General features: G+C 32.7%; 1 protein-coding gene across 4 annotated transcripts in view; it reads left to right on the top strand.

The window, feature by feature from the left end:
- The window catches only part of LOC106678541 (thyrotroph embryonic factor), a 680455-nt gene that overhangs the window by 366150 nt on the left and 291793 nt on the right, over positions 1–22512 (top strand). The gene's annotated exons all lie outside the window — the stretch shown is intronic.

The following is a 22512-nucleotide window of genomic DNA, read 5'->3' as shown; positions in this document are numbered from 1 at the left end:
GGTCCGACCAAATGACATGTATCGGTCGGTGCCAAAATAATATATAAAAATAGACATAAGGGTAATGTAAATATTAAAGTTTACACTATTAGGGCGTTGTGGAGGCTATAAAATTTTGAATAGTACAGTATGAATCGATCTCAAGCGATACACCTAATAATTTGATTAACTACTACTAAAATTAAAATAAAGTAAAAAATAAGAAATATTAAAAAAATTTAATTTAAAATTATAATAATAATAGTAATAACTGAAAGGATTTTGAAGTGAATATAAAGCTGCAAATTTACAATTAGTGAATTAATGTTATGATGGGAATAAAACAAGATGATACATAATATGATAAAAATAAGGATCAAATAATATCTATTACTAAACACACACATATATTACTAATTCTAATTGTAATATAATAAATAAATTATGTGCAGTTAAGAAAAAATATAGGCATACATTACTCATTACTTACAGTAATTAACAATACATACTCATTTAGTGAATCAAAATCAATTAAGAATCATAGAAGTAAAAAATATATTTTTAAAAGATAGAGTTGTTTGTTCACAGTAATTTTCCAATATTTTTAGAAGAGTTGTGATAATAAATTTATTTAAAAAAACCCATAATAATGTGTATAATGGTGATAATTTTTTTTAAAAATTTATTTATTGATATTTAGAACTGTGCATAAAATACATAAAGTAAATTTGAGGAAATCATAATGGTATGGTACAAGCATGTAGAGAAACTACCCATTGGTAGCACTATAAAAACATTTTTACAATATAAAGTCCCGAGGCCATCTTCTTTTCAGACGCCTCGGAGAGTTAAATTTAAATTAAAGAGAATTCTGCTCATTTCTACCCTGCCTCGACCAAACTCGTTATTTATTTTCTACTCAGTTCCAGGATCATGCGATCTAATCCTTACATAAGAGCCTGTGTACAGAAATAATTGATAAAGGGTGAGCTAATCTCATAACCTCTGTCACCTCATCTATCCTTCTCTTGTTTTTTAGAGACCTCGACGTCACATACACCCACACCGATCATTTGATAATGCCTTCGAGTTTATTAGTAGTCGTTGATAATATAACAATAGGGTCAGAACTTGATTAGATTTGAATAGGAAAATTTTAAATCGTTTTAATTCTAGATGGGGGATATAATAAATGAGATAGTGGTGATGTGCATGGAGGCACCAGAACACGCTTGCGATACCGGGAAGATTGGATAAAGCTATCTTTTGGCTATGTTAGGGTCACAATCTTAAAGTCATTATATTAAATTTTTGATAATTTTTTTCTTTACATTTATAATTACATTAATTTAAAAAGGAAAAAATCGCTTTTGGTGTACTAGGAGTATTGAGGGGGGGGAGAGGGCGCAGGTGAATAAATTATAATATAGAGAGGCTATTTGGTTCTAAGGAATTTCAAAAAAATTCTCTAAGGAAGTATTGCCTTAGGAAAAGAGGGAAAACCACCTCAATTGGCTATATTATCTATAAACATACTTGGGATAGCGCTGGGGAATCCCTAAGATGTCCAGTCTGGAAAAGGTTTTCTGAAGAAAATAGTATAGAAGTTTTTTTTATTTTATAAACGATTTCATATGATTATTTGGAGTACTGGACCCAAATTTCATGTTTCCATCTCACCGTTCCTTCTCGGAAATGAAAGAAGGTCTCTTTCTGGGTCTTTGTGACCAACTAAAAATTAAAAAACAAAAGAAGAAGATTGTGCCAAACGTATCAAAGTCATTATTTTAAAGCATGTCTGCTGATTAAAATAAATGATGCCAATATACTGCACTGTTATTGTAATTAGATACTCTTTTTCATATTTACATTTTAATAAGATCACCTTTACTCTCCGTCGTAAACCTCTGCCCTCCTGTCCTACAGTATCCTTTCTAGATACACCACTAACACCTGTTGAGCAGATTCGATACTTAGGACTCCATCTTGACAAGAGACTTACTTGGAATCCACACACAAGACTGAAACGACAAGAAACTGCTCGTAGATTCCGATTGCTACAACACTTACTTGACAAACGCTCTAAACTTCCCATTCATTACAAAAAATTAGTATACACTTCAATAATCAGACCAATTTGGACATATGGAATTGAGCTCTGGGGCTCCACCAAACCATCAAATTCTTCCCGCATCCAATGTTACAATCCAAAATCCTACGTAAAATCGTTGATGCTCCTTATTACGTCACAAATAAACTCATTCATAAAGACCTTAACATCCCATTCGTTGCAGATTTGACCCAAAACAGATATGCGTCTTTTTATTCCAAACTCCTTAACCATCCTAACCCATTAATTCTTAATCTTTCATCCTTAACAATCCCTGATAATCCTCCGAGGCGTCTGAAAAGAAGATGGCCACGGGGTACCACCAATGGGTGGTTCCTTCCCAAGATTTTCAAGTGTATATGAAACATACTACATATTTACCTGTTGTATTATTTTGTACAGTTGTAAATTACAATAAATAAATAATAAAAAAAAACAAAAACATTTTAATAAATCTTAGCCGGCTTATAATCCAGTCTGTCAGCTGTACCGGGCTGTAGTTAGATAAAGAGCTTAAAATTCCTACCCCTCACATACTTCCTCTTTTCTCAGTCTGCTGGTGTACCTCAGGGTATTATCTTATCTTTTATGAAGTTTTTACATCTAACATCCCAACCCATCCTAGCACTATCCTCACCGGGTATGCGGATGACATGTGTAAGAACAGTTAATAATAACTCTTTAATTACATCCCAAACTCCCCAACTAACTTTGAATCCTCATACAAGACTAGAACTACCAATTCCGACTGCTACAGCACTTACTAGACTAATGATTTAAACTTCCAATCCATTACAAAAGATTAATCAACATGACAATGATAAATAATGTTCCATCCATTGTATCTCAAACCCTCCAGTCCTTTAAGAATGGTAATAAAACTAGAGGATTAATATAAAGTCCACCAAATCTTCTCCTTCGTCATAAGCCTTTGACTTCCTACACCACAGTATCCTTTAATAATACCCCCTTTATTCCTATCGATCAAATCCATTACGCAGGACTACATATGGCCAAAAGACCAACTTGGAATCCTTGTATCCAATCCTTATAATCTAAAATCCTTAACGCTTCTTACTTTGTCACAAAACAAGTCATCCATCAGGACCTCAATGTTCCTTATGTTGCCGATTTGGCCAGAACCAGATACAATTCTTCCATGAGAAACTTACTCACCACCCAATACCTTCTAACCACCGTCTTTTCCAGACACTTGTTTCTAGCCTGGCTTCTCCTTTAATACCTGATTATCCTCCTAGGCGTTTGAAAGAAACGGCCCCGAGATGTTCTTCTCTAGAAATATTATTGGAGTTCTATCAATGGGTGGATACTCCACTCCACATAAATGTATATTATTGTATAACTAACATCAAATGTATTTATTAATTATATTTTTAATACAGTTATAAATATTATGGATAAATGAAAAATAAATTTTATAAATTTATATTCCATGATTCAAATTAGTTTAAAAAAAAAATAGATAGAGCAGAATATAGGCATGTTGAGTGGAAAAGGTTTTCTATAGGAATACATAATAATTAATAAATTTATATATTTCGGCATTACCTATTTATACGAATACTTTAGATCCACTTGATAATTTATATATTAATATTTAATAATAATGAGTAAACAGCTTAAATATTATATTTCGAAACTACTATTTAGCTCAATTGTTAGATTTATTCCATGGATGAATCCTGCTCTTGTCAGCACCTAGTTCATGATTAGTGTACGGCGCATGCTCGACCGACCAACGTATGTTCAAACCCAAGGACTGTACTGACAGTCAGAAACGGTTCTGAATTTGGGGTTCGTGCTGCTGAAAACAAGTTCTGACAGTTTGATTATCGGTACCGAGATTGTTAGAACACGAAACCTTTACTGTCTATGCTTCTGCCAGTCAAAAGTGGTCGTTGGAATAAACCTATAATTAATAAAATTATTTTTTTTTGTTTTGCTCAAATTATTTGTTGTACTTCTTGAAAGCATTCTGCAGCTAAAGTAAGCTCATGTGTATTAATTGGAACCTAGGCAGTTCTAGTGCTAGATCCGACGTTCAAGATATAGAAAAACATTAATGACCAAATAACTGAACAAATGAAAACTTATATAATTAGCTGTCGCAATATTTGTTTTAGGCCTTAAGATGCGAATTCGCCATAAGTTAAAATTATTACTTCTAAAACTATGCTAAAACTATTACTAAATCTTGCTTCCCCATTTAATAAATACATATATGTCTGCTCATGAAATTTCTCTTTTCATTCATAACACAAAAGAAAAATGAAATAAAAAAAACAATACAAAACTCCAGAAATAGGAACCAGAGGAAGTTTGGAAACTAGAAAGTGTATCCAATCGACTGGTGCCTAAATACAGAACTCTGGGCCTACCACTTCCTAGAATGTTGTCAGCCTCGTGCCGCCTGCTTCTTTCTATTCTAAATCAAATCCACTGTGGATCCACACGGCAGTCGTAGTTTAAAATTGGGCTGGTAAAAGTTTAATGTGTATAAATATATGCAATATAAATATCATAAGGAAATAAAAGAAAATCATAATAAACAGTAATGACAAATAAAACAACATATATTCTAGAAGAATACAAATTAATTGTAAACAATAAATTTCAAGAATAAATTGAAAGTTTTAAATAAGGTGTTTGCGGGTAACCTAAGTTAACCGAAAGCCTGAATTGGAGGGGCTGGCATATGATGACATTAGTAGTGCCCCATGTGGTTAACAACCAAAACTCACCTTCTCCAGCGCTCTCTAGGAGGAGAAAAAGCAAACCAGGCTAAGAAAGAGCCATTTTGCTTTGAAACCAGCAGTCTATTCTTCTTTGTTCATTCCAAAAATCTACCATGAGTGAGTAGAATTCCTGAAAATGTTACCAGAAGCAGAGGAGAGAGAGAGGCATAGGAATGCGGAGGGAAGAAAGCATGGAGTAAGTCCACCTAGCAATAGTTAACATCCACCTCATTATATCTACAATTTTCCATAGCCCAATCATTCAACATTTATTAACCCTTTTAACCATAAATGTTTCATTTCGACCACCCCGCGTCCCACCCATTGGCTAACGGGCCTCACAAATGCCTAAGGGAAGGCTGTGAGTGAGTTTTGTATACTTTTATGCTTGTAAAAATCCCGGATGGGGTCGGAGTCGAACTTGCAACCTTAGGGTTGGTACACAGGCGCATTGTCTACTATCTCGTATACAATATGAACCTTTTATGACGGTTTGTTAGGAGTGGTAAGTGGGGAAACCCATAACTGCAACCCTCTTCCTGCCTAACTTTACTGTCTTCATTGGGGCTCCACTAAACCATCAAATTCCTCCCGAATCCAATCCTTACAGTCCAAAATCCTTCCTAAAATCCTTAAAGCTCCTTACTTTGTCACAAATAAAGTCTTCCATCATGACCTCAATGTCTCATATGTTGCCGATTTGGCCAAAACCAGATACCATTCCTTCCATGGAAAACTTCCCAACCACCCTAATCCACTTGTTTCTAACCTGGCTTCTCCTTCATTACCTAATAATCATCCTAGGCGTCTGAAAAGAAGATGGCCTCGGGATCTTCTCCTCTAGAAATGTTATTGGAGTTCTATCAGTGGGTAGATTCTCCACATGTTTGTATCATGTCACTATCTCACCTACAGCAAATTTACTTATTGTATATATATATATATGTTATACAGTTGTAAATAACAATAAATAAATGCAATAAAAAAAAAGTCTTCAAACTTTTGTATAAGAATCAGGTATATCCCCTTTCTTTTATCTGTTATTTTTATTTTATTATTTCCTTTTTACTGGTTACTGTAACTTGCCTTTTATCACAGCTATTTTATCTATCTTTTTCCTATTTACATCTACTCTTTTACTATATTTTAAACTATGGTACAAACGACTTTCTGCAATCTGATTTCTAGTCTGTAATTTTTTTTTTAGTTTGAGTAATAAATATCTTTTTTTGATTTAAAAAATATATAGATACGTTTGAAAATATTAATATTTTTCCAACATCCCTGCTTTAGGGTAATCTCTCCTGACATTTCACTCTAAGAGCAGGTTTTATCGGTCACTGTCTCTCAATTTTTTTGGTTTTTATTTTAGTACGTAAATCTATGTTCTCCGATTTTGTTGTAACTTTCATCTCGGAGAGACGGAACGTAGTTTTGAAATCCCCTTTGGAATCGGAACCTCTCATTTGGAAGTTATGGGCGGTTATCGAAAGAATTGCCAGAACGGTTGGAAGCGGCTACTAGAGATAACTTTCGCTAGCATCAGTCACGTCCCAACCCCACTCTCACTCTTCAGATATTTCGGCCTTCTGCCACACTTTCTAACTCTAACTTCATTTACAAATATATATATTATATATCTGTATAAATATATGTGTATACATCTTATGAATAGATGTGTCTATACATATAGACTTATTGTATATTACTCTCGTTAACTAACATAGATAGTCGCGTAATAATTTTTTATTTACATATATTGAATGAGGTGCTATCGGTGCTCTATTTTACAATTTCAGAATAAATTATTGTAATCAACGACTGATCTACATGAATATATCAAGCCCTATCTGGGCATACGGAGTTGAACTATGGGACTTCACTAAACCTTCGAACTCCAATTTTGAAACAGCCGCGAAGATTCGAGGAGCCCAGAATCTCTACCGAGAGCCAAGTCATCGAGAAGTTCCACTTTGGCTTCTAGAAACCACGTGATAACACTATACTGAGCAGATCTGCACTAGATGAATGTACGATCACGTTCACGATAACGTTCCACCACTCCAAATTTACAAATTTAAAAGATATAAAGGCATTTTTAAGGAACAGAATCCGAAAAAGTTGGGATTCAATGTGGGCTGACGTACTACTCACCAATAAACTAAGAAATGTTTAAAAAAAAACACACAAAAGTGGACAAGTGCCATAAAGGGAAACAGAAGAGAAGAAGTGGTTGTTGCCTTAATGTTCCATATGTAACCGATCTAGCTCGAATCAGGCATCAATCCTTCCACGGCAACTCCCTAACCACCCAATCCTACTTAAATTCTTTACTTTGCTCCCTCTTCCATTTATGACAATCCTACTAGGCGCCTGAAAAGTAGATGGCCTTGGGACCTTCTAATGTAAAAATGTTATTAAAATGCCACCAATGGGTAGTATCTCTGCATTCCTGAATCACACCATTATGATGTTACATCAAATTTACTAGATGTGTTATTATGTACAGTTGTAAATGTTAATAAATAAATATTAAAAAAAAAAATTTACGCGATTGCAATATTTCTAAATATATTTTTCATATATTGGTAAATGGGAGTAAAAACGTCCAAAAATGGACCCTTCTTACTTGAGGCCTCTAAACTAGGGTTTACAAGTAGTGTAGGTAGCTATTAACACAGAACGTTTTTATAAATTAAGTTTTTGTAGGAGATAGTCCGGATTGCGTACAGCCATGGGAAATAGCCGTTTGTGTGCATAAAGCTCTAAATTGTTTGAATCTTCTGTATTTCTCATAAATTCGTTTGTTATTTCCTAACATGTTCTATGTTAGCCTATATTTAGGGTAGTCAATTAAATTGAATGCATTTATTTTTTTATTTAATTGTATTTGATAATATTTTCTAGTGTAAAAATATAAATCTTATTTTTTCTATCATTAAAATCATTTTTTACTATAAATAAAATGTTATACTAATTTATAGTCGTTAATTTTTTAAAAATTTATTTATCCATATTTACAAATGTATAAAAAATACAACAAGTAAATTTGATCATAATGACATAATGATAAGATACAGTATGTAGAGAAACTACCCAGTAGTAGAACTCTAAAAACAGTTTACAATATAAGGTCACGAGGCCATTTTCTTTTCAGGCGCCTCGGAGGATTGCCAGAAATGGAAGAGGAAGCAAGGTTAGAAACTTGTGGGCTTGGGTGATTAGGGAGTTTATTATGGAAGGAATAATTAGTCGTTAATTTAATTTTCATTAATTTAATTCTCACCTTCCAAGAAGGCCATTGATTTCATACGTATCAATTTGTCAATGAAATATACATAAAATTTGCTCTAATATGTACAATTATATGTGAAAATAGTGTTATTACAAACGTCAACAAAGCTCATTTTTTTGGTCTATAAAAATGCGCAAAAAAGAATTTTTACTGCATTAAATTGAAAGATATTCCAAGGTAATACTGTAAGATATTTGGACCAAAAATGGATGAATTAACGAGAGAATTCAGAAGGCTACACAAAACTGAATCAAGTTTGGAACTACACCCGGTAAATATAAATAGAGTTATAGCTTTGCAGCGCATAAAATGAGCGTGTAATAGTACAAGAGAAGAAAAAAGGCAGTTATTAACCTCAATTTTTGATTACTTTAATGAAAACTATGTTTAATTAATAGTCAAAATTGATGAGTCTGCCAAGTATAGGGTTGGGGGAATAAAAAATGGCGGCTGTTTCAAAACCTTAAAAAAAACTTTAATTTTTCATTCGGAGCTCTATATCTTAAAAACTATCAAGAACACTAGAAAATGTAAGAGAACATTATTTAAAGAATAGTAAATTTTCTGAAATATTAGCCCTAAAAGAGCTATTTAGGTCCAATAGTTCTACAGATATAGCTTTTTAAAAAACAAAATTTTTTAAAAATCATCTGAAAGATTAGTAGTTAACTAATTTATTTTGAGAAATCTATATTTCAGGAACTATATTAGCTCTCAAATTAAAGCTAGTTTAATGGACTATAAATAAGTTTATGACCTTTACCATCATAGGAATACTAGTTTTCATGATATTTGCTAAAATAAATTGATTTATAGTTGTTCGGCTAATAAGTTTTGATTTATGAAAAACTTCATTTCAGAAACCATTGGATCTACAGATGTTTGGCAGTGCTCAAATTCAAACTAGTTAAATTGACTACAAAATAGTTAATTATGTTTATCTTTGTAGGAGTAGTAGTTTTTATTAAATTTGACAAAATAAACTCACAAAATGTTAATTTCTAGTCGTACGTATAAAATGCTGGATTTTTGAAAAAATATATCTCTAGATCCACAAGACGCACATACGTCTGCCGATACTCAAAATAAAGGAAATTTAACTTACTATAAAGTTGTTTATGACACTTATCTTCGAAGGGGTAGTATTTTTTATGATATTCACATATGAATATACATTTGGGAAATAAAAATTTGTCCGAACAACTATAAATCAATTTATTTTAGCAAATGTCATGTAAACTATTACGCCTACGAACATAAACATCATAAAACACTTATAGCTAATTAAACTAGCTTTAATTTGAGTGCTAATAAACATCTGTACGTCAAATGGTTTTTGAGGTATAGATTTTTCAAAATAAATTCACTAACTACTGATCTTTCAGTACGTCCCATACAACATTTTTTGAAATGTTGCTTTTTAAAAAGCTATATCTCGAAAACTATTTAACGTAAATAATTCTATCAGGGCTCATATTTTAATAAATTTTCTCTTCTTTAAATGACGTTCTCTTAGGTTTTCTTGTGTTGTTCTTACTTTTTGAGATACAGAGCTCCGAATGAAAAATTAGTTTTTTTATCGCTTTGAAAAAGCCGCCATTTTTATTCCCCTTACCTATACTTAGCAGACTCATGAATTTTATCTTGTAATTATACATAGTTTTCATTAAAGTATTAAAAAATTGGGGTGATATAACTGCCTTTTTTGTCATCTTGGGCTTTTGTATTATAAGGTTATAAGGCTTACTAACGAGCGAATCCCTAAAATGTTTGTAAACACTGAACCGACGGGTAAACGTCCGAGGGGTTAACCGAAACGTAGATGGAAAGATTGTGTCAAAACTGATTTAGCAGCTTTGGGTTTGGAGGGGCATCTGGAAGGATGTATGTAGAATGCGATTGGTGGTATCGGCATCGAACCTTTGGGGTCGTTAGACCTTTATTATTATTTATTAAATTGGAAGTGACCGTAAAAAGTTAGGAAAAAATATTTCAAGAAACAAACATACTTTTGAAAAACTAAAATTTGTACACTTGGCCGAATTATTTTTTGTTGGGTAGTTTAAAACAAAATAACAACAGCATGTAAAAACTAAATTTTTCTCAATGTCAAAGTAACGTCTGTAAGATTAGTTCTATAGCTCACAAATATTGTTTGATGGCAGAACCAATTACGTTGAATTCTTTTGTAGGTATTTCAGTGTAAGAAACCACACTCATTAACATGATTAGACACATTTCATTTTGCAGGTTTTTTTCACAGTTCCCACCACTGTGCTACAGTGTTAAATAGTAAAAAAAAAATATTAGTAACCAAGGTTTCGCCCTAATTTGCAGGGCTTTATAAGGACTGTGGCCTGGAGATTTCAGAGGATAAAAGATGGTCAACCCTATCTATAGTCATCTCACAATCTATTAGATACGATACAACTTCACCCTAAGATGTGAATGTGAGCAAGTGATGTGAGAATGTACTGCTGCAGTTCGTGCTGGCCGTGACTCCCAGATCATTTTAGAAATCGGTTCTCGCCCTTAGATGTTTCAATAATCTCTGTTTCGATAATTAATAGCGCCCAGTTTCCAAAACCGCTTCTCGTCCCTTTCAGTTTATTAACGTTATTTATCAATTATCACTTTCTCCTTTTCAATTATATTTTCTTAATACCTCATATAATTGGCATTAAGTTATGGTAAGTGATAACTGGTTGGAGGGAATACATGGTAACTAACGCAGTCTGTTTTATATATATATATATTGTTAAAACCACCTCAAATCGGCTATGTCTTTTTGTTGGAAGGCTTTAAAAATGAACAAAAAACAAATTGGCTTGGATTAAACATTTATTTGGTTCAATTTAAACATGGTAAAAAACAAAACTAAAAACTGACATATAAACAAAATATACAAATAAAAATAAAATTAGATAAATAAATTAAGAAAACAAAAGAGACAAATTTACAAACAATATAAATATGTGAAATAAATACTGCTCGACGAAACGTTTCCTCCACTCTGATAGATCCGAGGAAGAGTGCTGCCGAGATAGGTCGCAGCTCTTGTTGCTAAATAAATCGCTGCAATGGTCCAAAGTTGGTGTAGTGGCTCATTGATGGTCCGAATATCCAATAGTCGTATTGTATTTGGCGAGCCGACAAAATGAACGCAGACAGGGCTGCTAATGACGCTACCAGGGCCACTAATTAGTCGGAACTGCAATTAATAAAGTGGAAACACAGAAAAGGTCTGGTTTCAAACTGTAATGACGGTTAACTCACTAAAAATGTCCAAACTATTAAATTATAAGGCCAGACAGGGCTGCTTAGACGCTACCAGGGCCACTAATTAGCCGGAACTGCCCTAAAAAAACTAAGATGGTCGGTCCGTTGCTAGGTGATGCTTCTTAGCAACAATGATCACCCCTAGCAACTGTCTCTATTACTCATTATTACAAACAAATATAATTACACATTTTTCTTTTCAAATAACTAAATCTAAATAAAACAATACAAAAAAAAATAAATGTAACTAAATTAAATACTAATAAAACTATATAACTATATAACTAAAACTATAAAACTAAATACTAAAAATACTATTTACAATTATTTACAACGTAATTATATTATGGCGTTAACATATATTATAAGAAATATTAATAAAAAGAAAATTAATGCCGAAGAACTGGTAATGTATAACTCAGTGACATGACCATCCATCATTCTTTTGGTGTCCCCGGCTATGGTTTCTTTTATGAGTGCAAGCATATCGGATCCTATAAAAGATAAGAAAAAATGTGATAACTCGACATTTTTTATTTTATTCGTTTAAAAAATTACATCCAATATGGTCCGACCAGATGACATCTATCGGTCGGTGCCAAAATAAAACATAAAAATAATAGACAGAAGTGAAATGTAAATATTACTGTTTTGACCATTAGAGCATCGTAAAGGCTATACAAGTTTTAAGCTAGATAAGTAAAATATGAATTGATCTCAAGTGATACAATTAATAATTTAATTAACAACTACTAAAATGAAAATAAAGTAAAAAATAAAATAAAATAATATTTATTAAATTAACATGAGAAATAATAATAATACTAACTGAAACGATTTTGAAGTGAATAATAAAGCTGCAAATTTACAATTAGTTAATTAATATAATAATAAGAATAAATCAAGATGATAAAATAATGATCCAATAATATCTATTACGAAGCACACACAAACATTGTTAGCACTCGCGCTTCCAATGACGGAAGTCAATGATAAATGGCAATCTGTGTGCAATGAAAGCCCAACGAATAAATTAAAAATTATTAAAAAAGATGTCAAGCCCGGGGGTACCTCCAGTCGTAAATGCCGTAGAGAGGATGTTGTACTGACCAGGCTGAGAATAGGTCACACGAGGCTCACCCACTCCTATCTTATTTCAAAAGAAAGGCCTCCGAACTGCCAGTATTATAACAATAAGCCATATTTTCCAACAATGGCCATATTTCACACCAAACCTCAATAGCTTAGGACTAAACCAATATATCTCAAAAACCCCTGGAGACGATGATAAAACAATAGAATTAGTGTTTCCGTTTTTAAAATCACATCGTTTACTGACAAAAATATAACATTGAACGGAAGAAAAAAAGAATAATAAAATAAATAAATAAAACAATAAATATTCAAATTAAAAAATAAATAAAATTAAGTGAATATAAGCAAAATTAAATAAAATATAAATGGCATTGATGACCAATGAAGTTTGGCACCACTAAGCAAAAAAACAAACAAACATTGCTAATTCTAATTGTAATATAATATATAAATTATTGGTTATAAAAAACTACCTTTTGGTCGGTTGGTAACAGAACATCATTCTTACGAAGTCCTACAAAGTACGAAACGTTGGTTTACAATAAATTGTTCTCTTTTAAAACAAGGTAATTTAATCAACATGTTAATTTTTATACATTTATTGACCGCCAACAGGACTATCATCCTACAATAAATAAATTATGTGGAGATAATAAGTTATGTGGACTTGATAAAACACATTCACAATTTATAATGTGGAATAAATTTGCTTTTCGGTATATTCCGTAAAATACAAATTTGTGTTAAGGTGAACATCCTATCTGCTGCTCTTACCATGTTTTACATCCATTAGTTCTGTCATGACAGTATCTACTGTCGTGGCAGCAGTATCATACTAGGTCTTTTGTGATAGTGGACAGTACATGTAGCAGTGATGAAGATACTGTCCCGTTAAAACACATTTATACAAAAACAAATACTTCAAATGTCACTAATTGCCAGATCCCATGCTTTACGACCGAGGGACTCAAATATTGTAAACCATGGTGTCTGCAAGTACTCTATGATTTGTTCTTATATCCACATAAAACTGTTCCGAGTAGCATATTATATAATTTTTTTTTATTCAATACTCTCAAAATAACTGAGTAGCATAATTTTGTGATTTTTATTAGAGCTAAGCATAATAAATATTATCCTCAAAACCTAACAATCGATTTCTCTCATCGATTTCCTTACATAGGTTTACATTTTATCAGTTGCTATGTCTTACAACCGAATGTGTTATATCATATCATATGTATTTGGTTTGGTGCGACAACAGCGATGTTTGAATCCAAAATAATAAAAAATTGAATTTAAAAAGATAAAACTGCAGACTTTTTGAGACGAGGATGAAAATACATTTTTGTAGTATACAAAAAAAAAAAAAAGAATAAAAGGATAGCTACTGGGTTTCCTAAGAACAATAGTTGGTTTTAAATGTAAAAATTTAATCTATAACAACATTGCTGCAAAAAGAAATAGAAACTTCTAAAATGAACAATAGCTGCCCAGACATATATGATAATTTTTTGGAGGTATTTTATGCCGTTTTTCCATTTCAGGAACTTTTTGAACATTTCTTGATTAAACTCTCTTAAAGTCTACTATTCCCGTTTTAAGCTAATATTTGAAAAGTGATATAGGACCGTCGCTCTCCGGGGGTCTTAGCGGGGCTGGTCCGGCGGGGAAGCATTGCCTAATTAGCATTGGGCTCATCTTCAATATACCTTTTTACTTTTGTTCAAGATGAGAGGATTTCATGACATTTCGAGATAGAATGCATGAAATAGGATACAATATTTTATTTTTGATAAATTCATTTTTTTTCTACGGAAGGATTATTTATTAAACCAACAATTCTCACCAAACTGCTCTCGAAAATTGTAACAATGGAGCTATAAACAAAACAGATGCACAAAATTTAAATTCCTATAATCCAATCTCATAAACACATTAGACATAATTAACAACATTAAATAGAGAGAGAAATACTTTATTCATCTATGCTGCATAAATGCATCAGGTTGCTATCTCACACAGCATACTTATCAATCCGTAATCGGACATATATAAATTACACATACATGGTATAATAAGATATAAAGAAAACAATTTTTTTCCCTACAGTTTCCTTTTACAATCAATTTCGGTCTATACACCAAATGAAAATGTTTCAATTCATTCCTTTTTTCTTTCCCATTTTTGCTCCTCCAATTTCACCATTTTAAATTTTTTTAATTCACCCGATCAACAAATTCACTATTAGACGGCAGTGTGAGATCAGACCATCATTCATAGTCACAGCAGTAGATCAGTTTACCAAAAGCAAACAAATAGATACATTTTACGAGAATAAGACCAATACATAGATTCAATGGAAAATATAATAGAAGGCCGGTTAAAGGAAACACTTGAATGGATAGTTAAGTTCAAAAAAAAGAATAGAAAATATAAAAAACAGAAACAACGGGCTAACTACCTGCTAGAAAAAATGGTTTTGAAAAAACCTAATCTAAATTTACTTTTCTCCATTTCTCCCCTCTTCAGTTCTGACACAAGTTTTGTTGTATCGCAATAATGTAGAACAGACTGTAATAGTCTGTAGTAAGTAATTTTTATTGTTATTAATATTAAATTATACTCTGTAGATTGTATATTAATAATTAATTAAAGAAGTTCTTTTTTTCAACTTTTTTTTTTTTTATAGCAGAGCATGACTATGCGAACATTTAAGTCGTAAAACGTTGTCTCAATATAGAAGTCTTAATGACTGATATTCAATAAATTAAAAAAAAATACATATATACAACTAACGGTCAAGAATAAATTTATCAATATACACACATACAATAATGTACCTTTATTGTATATATTACATAATATAACTCATAATTTGTGGGTTAGTCATTTTTTTTTGTTGAATGTAGGCGAATTGCAAGTTAACTTTATGGTATTACTGTTTTATTTTTTAAATTTAGGCCACATATTCTAGAAAACCTGCAATTAAAATTTTCAGTCCAATTCCGTACTACCAGATTGAGTTTATCTGCCATCTACCCTCCGCCTCACCGAACTGCTGTGTGCTGATAAATCTTTTTTAACCGAGCTGCATACCGCTGGAACTCCATTCCCTCCAACATACGTCATGTACCAACCCTTTCCTCGTTTAAAACCATTCGATAATTTGTAACTACCTCTTTTTTTTTTTTTTTTTATGCATTTAGTCAGTTATTTTTTAAATTTATTTTGTTTTCTTCTATGCATTTAAAATTTAAATATAAGTTAAAATTATGCGTGGCTACACCGTTTTGGGCCAAAATATGTTATTGTAAATTACATTACCTTGTGATTGTTCTAAAGGGACCTAGTCCCAGAATAATAAACTATTTTTCATTTCTTATTGGAAGAAGATAGTTGATTTTATGAAGTAGATTCGAGGATGGCGGTCAATGAAGGTATCAAAATAGTAAAAGAAGATACTTGAAAATAAACAATTGTACTACAATCTACAAAGTACTACCATCAGACAGCCCTGACGAACCCTGCAAAGTGGGGCAAAACGTTGGTTAACTACAAATAGTTTTCTTTTACTATTTTTATACCTTTATTCACCGCCTCCCGGACTACCTTCCTCCAAATATTTATCATTTCATTTATTTCCATCAAGCTTGTACCATAAGCACTCAACTTTCTCTTGAAGAGACTCCATGTACCGATTTCTGTTCAGAGTGGATTCTTGTAAAAAGTCTCGAGGAATAGAACTTTTCCAACATTTTTAAGCAATATTGCTAATCCTTAGTGGCAATACTACATAAAAATTCTTGAGATGCAGTTGCTCCTTGCAATATAAGATTCAAATATCATTTCCGTTAAATAACACTGTCTTTACAAAGCTTTTGTTGGCTTTTTTTTTTTTTTTTTTTTTTTTTTTAATTTTTACGACTGTTTACCATTTTCGTAACGCTGATAAGGGATACTATTTACAGATGGTAGCTACGTAACTATATTGAACCAGCTCATTATCAGCGGTAAACATTTACCCTCCTCAGCGAATTAGTACAATACTTATGAACAAATATAGCGAACTAGTTGAATACAGCTCAAGTGGTTATGATGCCTCTTCAATTCTCTCGTAATACCAAAACAGCGTTGCCGAATTTACATTACGTTAGCGGGGTATTATCGAGCATTACAATTTCTGCGAAAATTCTGCAAAACTTTTATGGACGAGGGTCAGAGATAGAGGAAGAGTTGTAAATAAATCAAGAGATCTTCCCAGTTTAGATAAGATTGTTAAATATTGTCATACGATGTGTGCTAAAGGGCAGCGTATATTTATATCATATGAGCGCTGTTGAATTTTTTGCTGTCACACTATCATTTTATGGCTCGTAACACTTACGTAATCGTCAAGGGCATGCTGATGAAATGGTACGTTGTCCTGTCCCTAATAAACTATGGTTAAATAGTAGGCTGAGGGGATATATCGCACCTGATCTAAATTGTTTGTTTTTGGAATTATGACATATTCAACTAGCAGGATTTCATGTGCGAAAATATTTTTTTTTTTCAAAGAACCAGAAATAGTTAATAATGATAAGCTTAAAGGCCTGGCGAAACCAAATGTTCGATGCCGGCACTTTTTTTTTAATCCCCCTCCCTTGTCATTTCTGGCATACGGGGTGTGGGAGCAGGGGTTGTTTTTTTCCCCCTTTTTTTTTATTCTTTTATTAAATATTTTTACTGTGGTGCAGCCCAGCACTAGGTCTTGCGCCTCCCTGATGGGGCTGCACCTTGTCCACTGCATCCTTTCGGTAGGTCCACCTGGTGCGCATGCGACTGGGTGCCTCCTGCAGCTACCAGGCTGGTCCAGCCCTCCTGGTCTCAGTCTGGATCTGCTTCCTCCTCTTCTGGTGGTCAAGCCCTTACCAGCCTGGCTCGGTGTCCTTCCATGGGGGAGCAATCTACTATTACGTGTTCTGCTGTTTCTGGAACTTTGCACGTGGGGCACCGGCGGTCGATGTTCTTTTCAAAGCTCTGCAGCTTTCTCCGAAACCCCCCTTAGGATCTGTGAGACCCAATAGTCTGGAAGGACCCATGATGGCTGCAGACACTGCCCACGCTTCGGCCTACCCGGAATTTCATTAACTTTTTAAGGATTCCTTACAAAGCCCTAAAACCTTACAAGCCCATCTCATACGCAATGCTATAAACTGAATTATATTTATAGGTGGTAATTCATTCAATTCAAGGACCGTCTGTAGCTCAGGGAGTTGAGGCGCAGGTCTTTGTAGCCAGGGAACTGCAGCGGCGCTGGTTCGTCAGTCTGGGGGTTTGATTTTTATCTCTGTGGTGGTCCCATGGAATGAAAACTTGACCCCACAACATGGTATTAGAATAGAATAGTATCCTGTAGATATTCCCCTCCCTCATATCAGAAATAACCCCAAATGGGCTAAAAAAATCACGTTCATTCAATTCAGCGTTGTGAACCCTATGAAAAATTCTAAGTTAGCTAATCCTTATTTGGCCCGAATATTTTACGTAATAATTTATTTTTTAAAATCTTACGGCGCTGCTCTTCCTTTAATGTATGGGACCAATAACTTGTTTCTTAAGTAATTAAGCATTTGTAAAAATCTTAATCTAAAATCTTCTTTTTTTTATTCTTATTAGTGAGCAGTTTGAAATTTGGAAATGGGCTTGGCTTATTTTGGAATGAAAATTTTCAATATTCAAAATCCTAATTAAGTATCTATTGGAACTGTTCTAGTCGATTATTAATTAATTTTTAAATTCTTACACTTTGATTTTTTTTAAAACTAGCGTAGATTTAAAAATATTAGAATTCTATTAAAACTCTTCTGCTTGGGCTAGGTCAGGATCTCTTAAATGAAATCTTATCAGAAGAAGTGCCAATGCACAGGACGGAATGTGGGAGCAGTGCAGTGACGATGTTTACATCACATCATCCGATTCGATTTCTACGATCTCTAATTGTGGTGTAATGTTATTCATAGTTTGGTTTGGCGTTAGTGTCTCCTTTATTATATATTCTGATTATACATGATAAATATCAGTACTTGGACGGTTAACTGCCCCAAAATAGGTTTACCACATTGTAACTTATTTAGTTAATTGAATATTTGAATAAATCAGTAAAATTGGTTATTATATGATACTGATATTCTCAGTTATCATGAGACAAGTCTATTCAGAATTACATTACACACAATCAGAATTGGACCTTTAGGCTTAGGAATTAAAAAAAAATATAAACGGATTGACAAATAATAATTAGTAAATGATGCAAAAATTCCCTTTCACAATCGGATGCAAAATACGAAAAAACAAATATACCAGTACTGGTTTAAAGTGTTTTCGTTTTGGGCAACTTTAATAGATTTAACAATTCGAACAATATTATCAAATTGTTGCTTTTTAAAATTAAATGTATTACTAGATTATTAATTTAATATATTGTTTGTTTGAGAGTGGTTTATATTATTATTAACACAAACTTCAATGATCCACTTTTAGTTTCAACTTTTTATTTTAAAAACCTCCAACGTTTCGGCCCTTAGGCCATTTTCAAAGAGACAATCTTAATCATCAATTAATTTTCTTTTTTGCAGGCTGATTGCTCAAGTTTTATATAAGCCACCTAATTTCAATACAAAAATTGTTTATCCTTTTCTATTAACCTCATCAACAATAAAACCTACTTTCAACAGGTTAGGACTCTATTATCATTTTATTTACAATTTAATCAACATTCTTTTTTTAATTTGTTTTTTATGATTTAACATTATTTAAAAATATAATTACTGTATTTTTATTATATAAATACTTTAGCATTCATTATTCATTAATTATGTGGTTTATACAAGAAATGGGCAATGAACCTGCAAAAAATACAATTTAATGAATAATGACATCAATGATTAATGTTGTCTCCTTGAAAATGGCCTAAGGGCCGAAACGTTGGAAGTTTGATAAAAAGGTGTGAGTTAAAGAGGATCATTGAAGTTTATGTTAATGAGAGATGTATTACCTTTTGATTTAAATTATTAATAAAAAGATACATAGTTTAATAAATTTGGGAATTACGATTGGCTAAGCGGTTAGGCAGGACGTGCTCGGCTGACTCGGGTTAATTGTTAGGAATCGGGAAGGACCCGGCTGTAATGAGCCTCTGTAAAGAACAAGAAGGAAGAGAAAATGCCTCTGGATTGTCTGCCAGCTCCCGCTTCCCGCACTTTCTCCTCAGCACTCGGCAATTAGTTTACTGCCAACAGCTCATATTGTCGTCTCAGGTCCTTGTTTGCTCGGGCTAGTGAGTGTCCGTGGTTCTGATCCTAGCGTAACTTGTCTAGTATATAAGCTCGTCATTATCAAAAGGTTTAGGCTAACTAGCTAGGAAAGGTATATATATATATATATATATATATATACACACACACAAACATGTAAAAAGTGTAAAATGGTGCATTAAAAACACAAAATGTGTAAAATTGAGTATAGAAAACCTAAATAATGCAAAATGAAACCTATAACAATTGCAATACATTAAAAAAAAAAAAAATATTGGTCAAGATATTGACTCAACAACCCCACTTCACTGGGTTTCATCATCGCTAAAAAAGATACGAACTAAAATAATGGAACAAAATCAGAGGATAGATAACATGAAATCAAATTAAACTAAGTTAAAGTCAAAGATGATTTAAAATACGTGAAAAGTTTTATAAAAATGAACAAAGTAAATTTTAAAAATAAGATGGACAGTTAAAGTACAAATAAACTTTTTTTTTTTTAAATATGTATTTATTGCTATTTACAACTGTACATTATAATACATTTAGTAAATCTGATCTAAGTTAAATTGGAGTGTTACAGGCGTGTAGAGAAACTACCCATTGGTAGCACTCCAATGACATTTGACATTAGCTGGTCTCGTGGCCATCTTATTTTCGGGTGCCTGGGAGGATTGTCTGGAATGGAAAAGGATGCAAGGTTAGAAACTAGTGGGTTTGGGTGGTTAGAGAGTTTATACAGGCAGGAGTGATATCTGGTTCGGGCTAGATCGGTTACATAGGGAACATTAAGGTCTTTATGTATGATTTTATTTGTGACAAAATAAGGAGCATTGATGATTTTACGAAGGATTTTGGATTGTAAGGATTGAATACGAGAGGAATTCGAAGGTTTAGTGGAGCCCCAAAGCTCTACTCCATATAACCAGATTGGCCTTATTACAGTCATGTAGATCAGTCTTTTGTAATGTGTTGGAAGTTTAGACCGGTTGTCTAGTAAGTGCTGTAATAGTCGAAATCGCCGTGCAGTTTCCTGTCTTTTCAGTCTTGTGTGAGGATTCCAGGTTAATCGCTTAACCTTAAATATAAATTCACACCTCACATAAAATTAAAAAAGAAAATGTTTTACAGGCTATTTTGCCCAGGTCATCAAATTCAAGTCAAAATCACCCTATTTTTTAAAATGATTTTATATATAAAACCTAAATATGAAGAAAAAAAAAGGAAAATTTTTGTCAAAGAATCCTCAAAATGTGCCACTTCTTGCAGTAACCGCAAAACGTGTTGTTTTGTGCAATATACAACTAGCAACAATTGAATGTTCTTTACATGATTCGGATTTACGTCAATACTTGTCTAATTTTAAAGCTAGTGGACAAAAGATTATTTGAGACCGGATTATCGTTATCGAAGGTTAATTTTTGAAAAATATAAACCAAAATATTTCCAGTTTTTAAAAAATATTCATTATAAAAAAAATATAATTTAGTCACCACGATTATGAGCATTTATATGGGTATCGCCCAACAAATGAAAAGGTTAGGGGATTCGACAATATTGAAATTAATCAGGTTTCGAATTTGGTGGCAGCGTAGCCCAATCCAGTTTATAATGATATCAGACCTTATTTATATCGAATTTTTATTGTCATCAATAGCGATATTTTATCTTTATTTTTTTCTGGTTTAGTGACTCCGAAATTCGAGTCACTTTCTAATAGGTATCAGTTTGTTCTAACAGGAAACATTTTAGAAATGTAGAAAGTTTTATTTTAAAACCAGCTGAAAATTTATATATTTAATTTTATATATAATTATAACTTCTTATCTTTTTATGTTTTGTCAAAGTAATGAATATTTAATACCATATTGTGAAAAATAATTTTATTTTTTATCCTATTGCCAGGATTCGGCATAAGGATATCAGCATAGCATGAAGTTATATAACTGTATAAACATTTATTATAATTATAAATTATATATAAGATGTGATTTAGGAGCATACCCGGATAACATTAGTATTAAAAATATTATGATACGCATGGAATAATTTATTATCCTCTTTTCTATAAAATTAAACAAATATTTAAAAATTGCTTTGGTCTTCCATCTAACTTGTATATGAATTAAATTTAAGATGGGTATCTAATTTATAGGAGTGCCGGGTAGCTCAATGTGCAAGGCTCCAGATTCGAATCCGGCTCTGGTAGATAATTATTTATTCTGTTACTGTAGCCGTGAGTCATCCCTGTGGGTTCGGGAGTCGTCTTGGTTCACCACAATCCAAAAAGTCTAGCGCAATTCTGAACCAAACACCTCCTTGCACAACCGTTTGTCTAGTAACAGTACTTTCTACAAAGTACTGGACCCCTGATCGTTCATGGGTTATATCCGTTTTGATTTATTTTTTTTTAATAATCTTTTTCGCTAACCACCCAAACTCACTAGTTTCTAGCCTTGCTTCCTCTTCCATTCCTGGCAATCCTCCGAGGCGCCTGAAAAGAAGATGGTCTCGTGACCTTATATTGTAAAATGTTTTTAGAGTTCTACTACTGGGTAGTTTCTCTACATGCTGTATCATATCATTATGATCTTACTTCAAGTTTGCTTGTTGTATTTTATGCTAGGAGGGTGAATTCCGGAGGGAATTTGTTGATCGGGTGAATTAAAAAATTGTGAAATGGTGAAATTGGAGGAG

The sequence above is a fragment of the Halyomorpha halys genome, unplaced genomic scaffold, assembly GCF_000696795.3.
Source record: "Halyomorpha halys isolate HHAL.00 unplaced genomic scaffold, Hhal_1.1 Scaffold146.1, whole genome shotgun sequence".
NCBI lineage: Eukaryota > Metazoa > Arthropoda > Insecta > Hemiptera > Pentatomidae > Halyomorpha > Halyomorpha halys.
The sequence above is the reverse complement of the archived record's forward strand: the minus strand, read 5'-3'. Positions and strand labels throughout refer to the sequence as shown.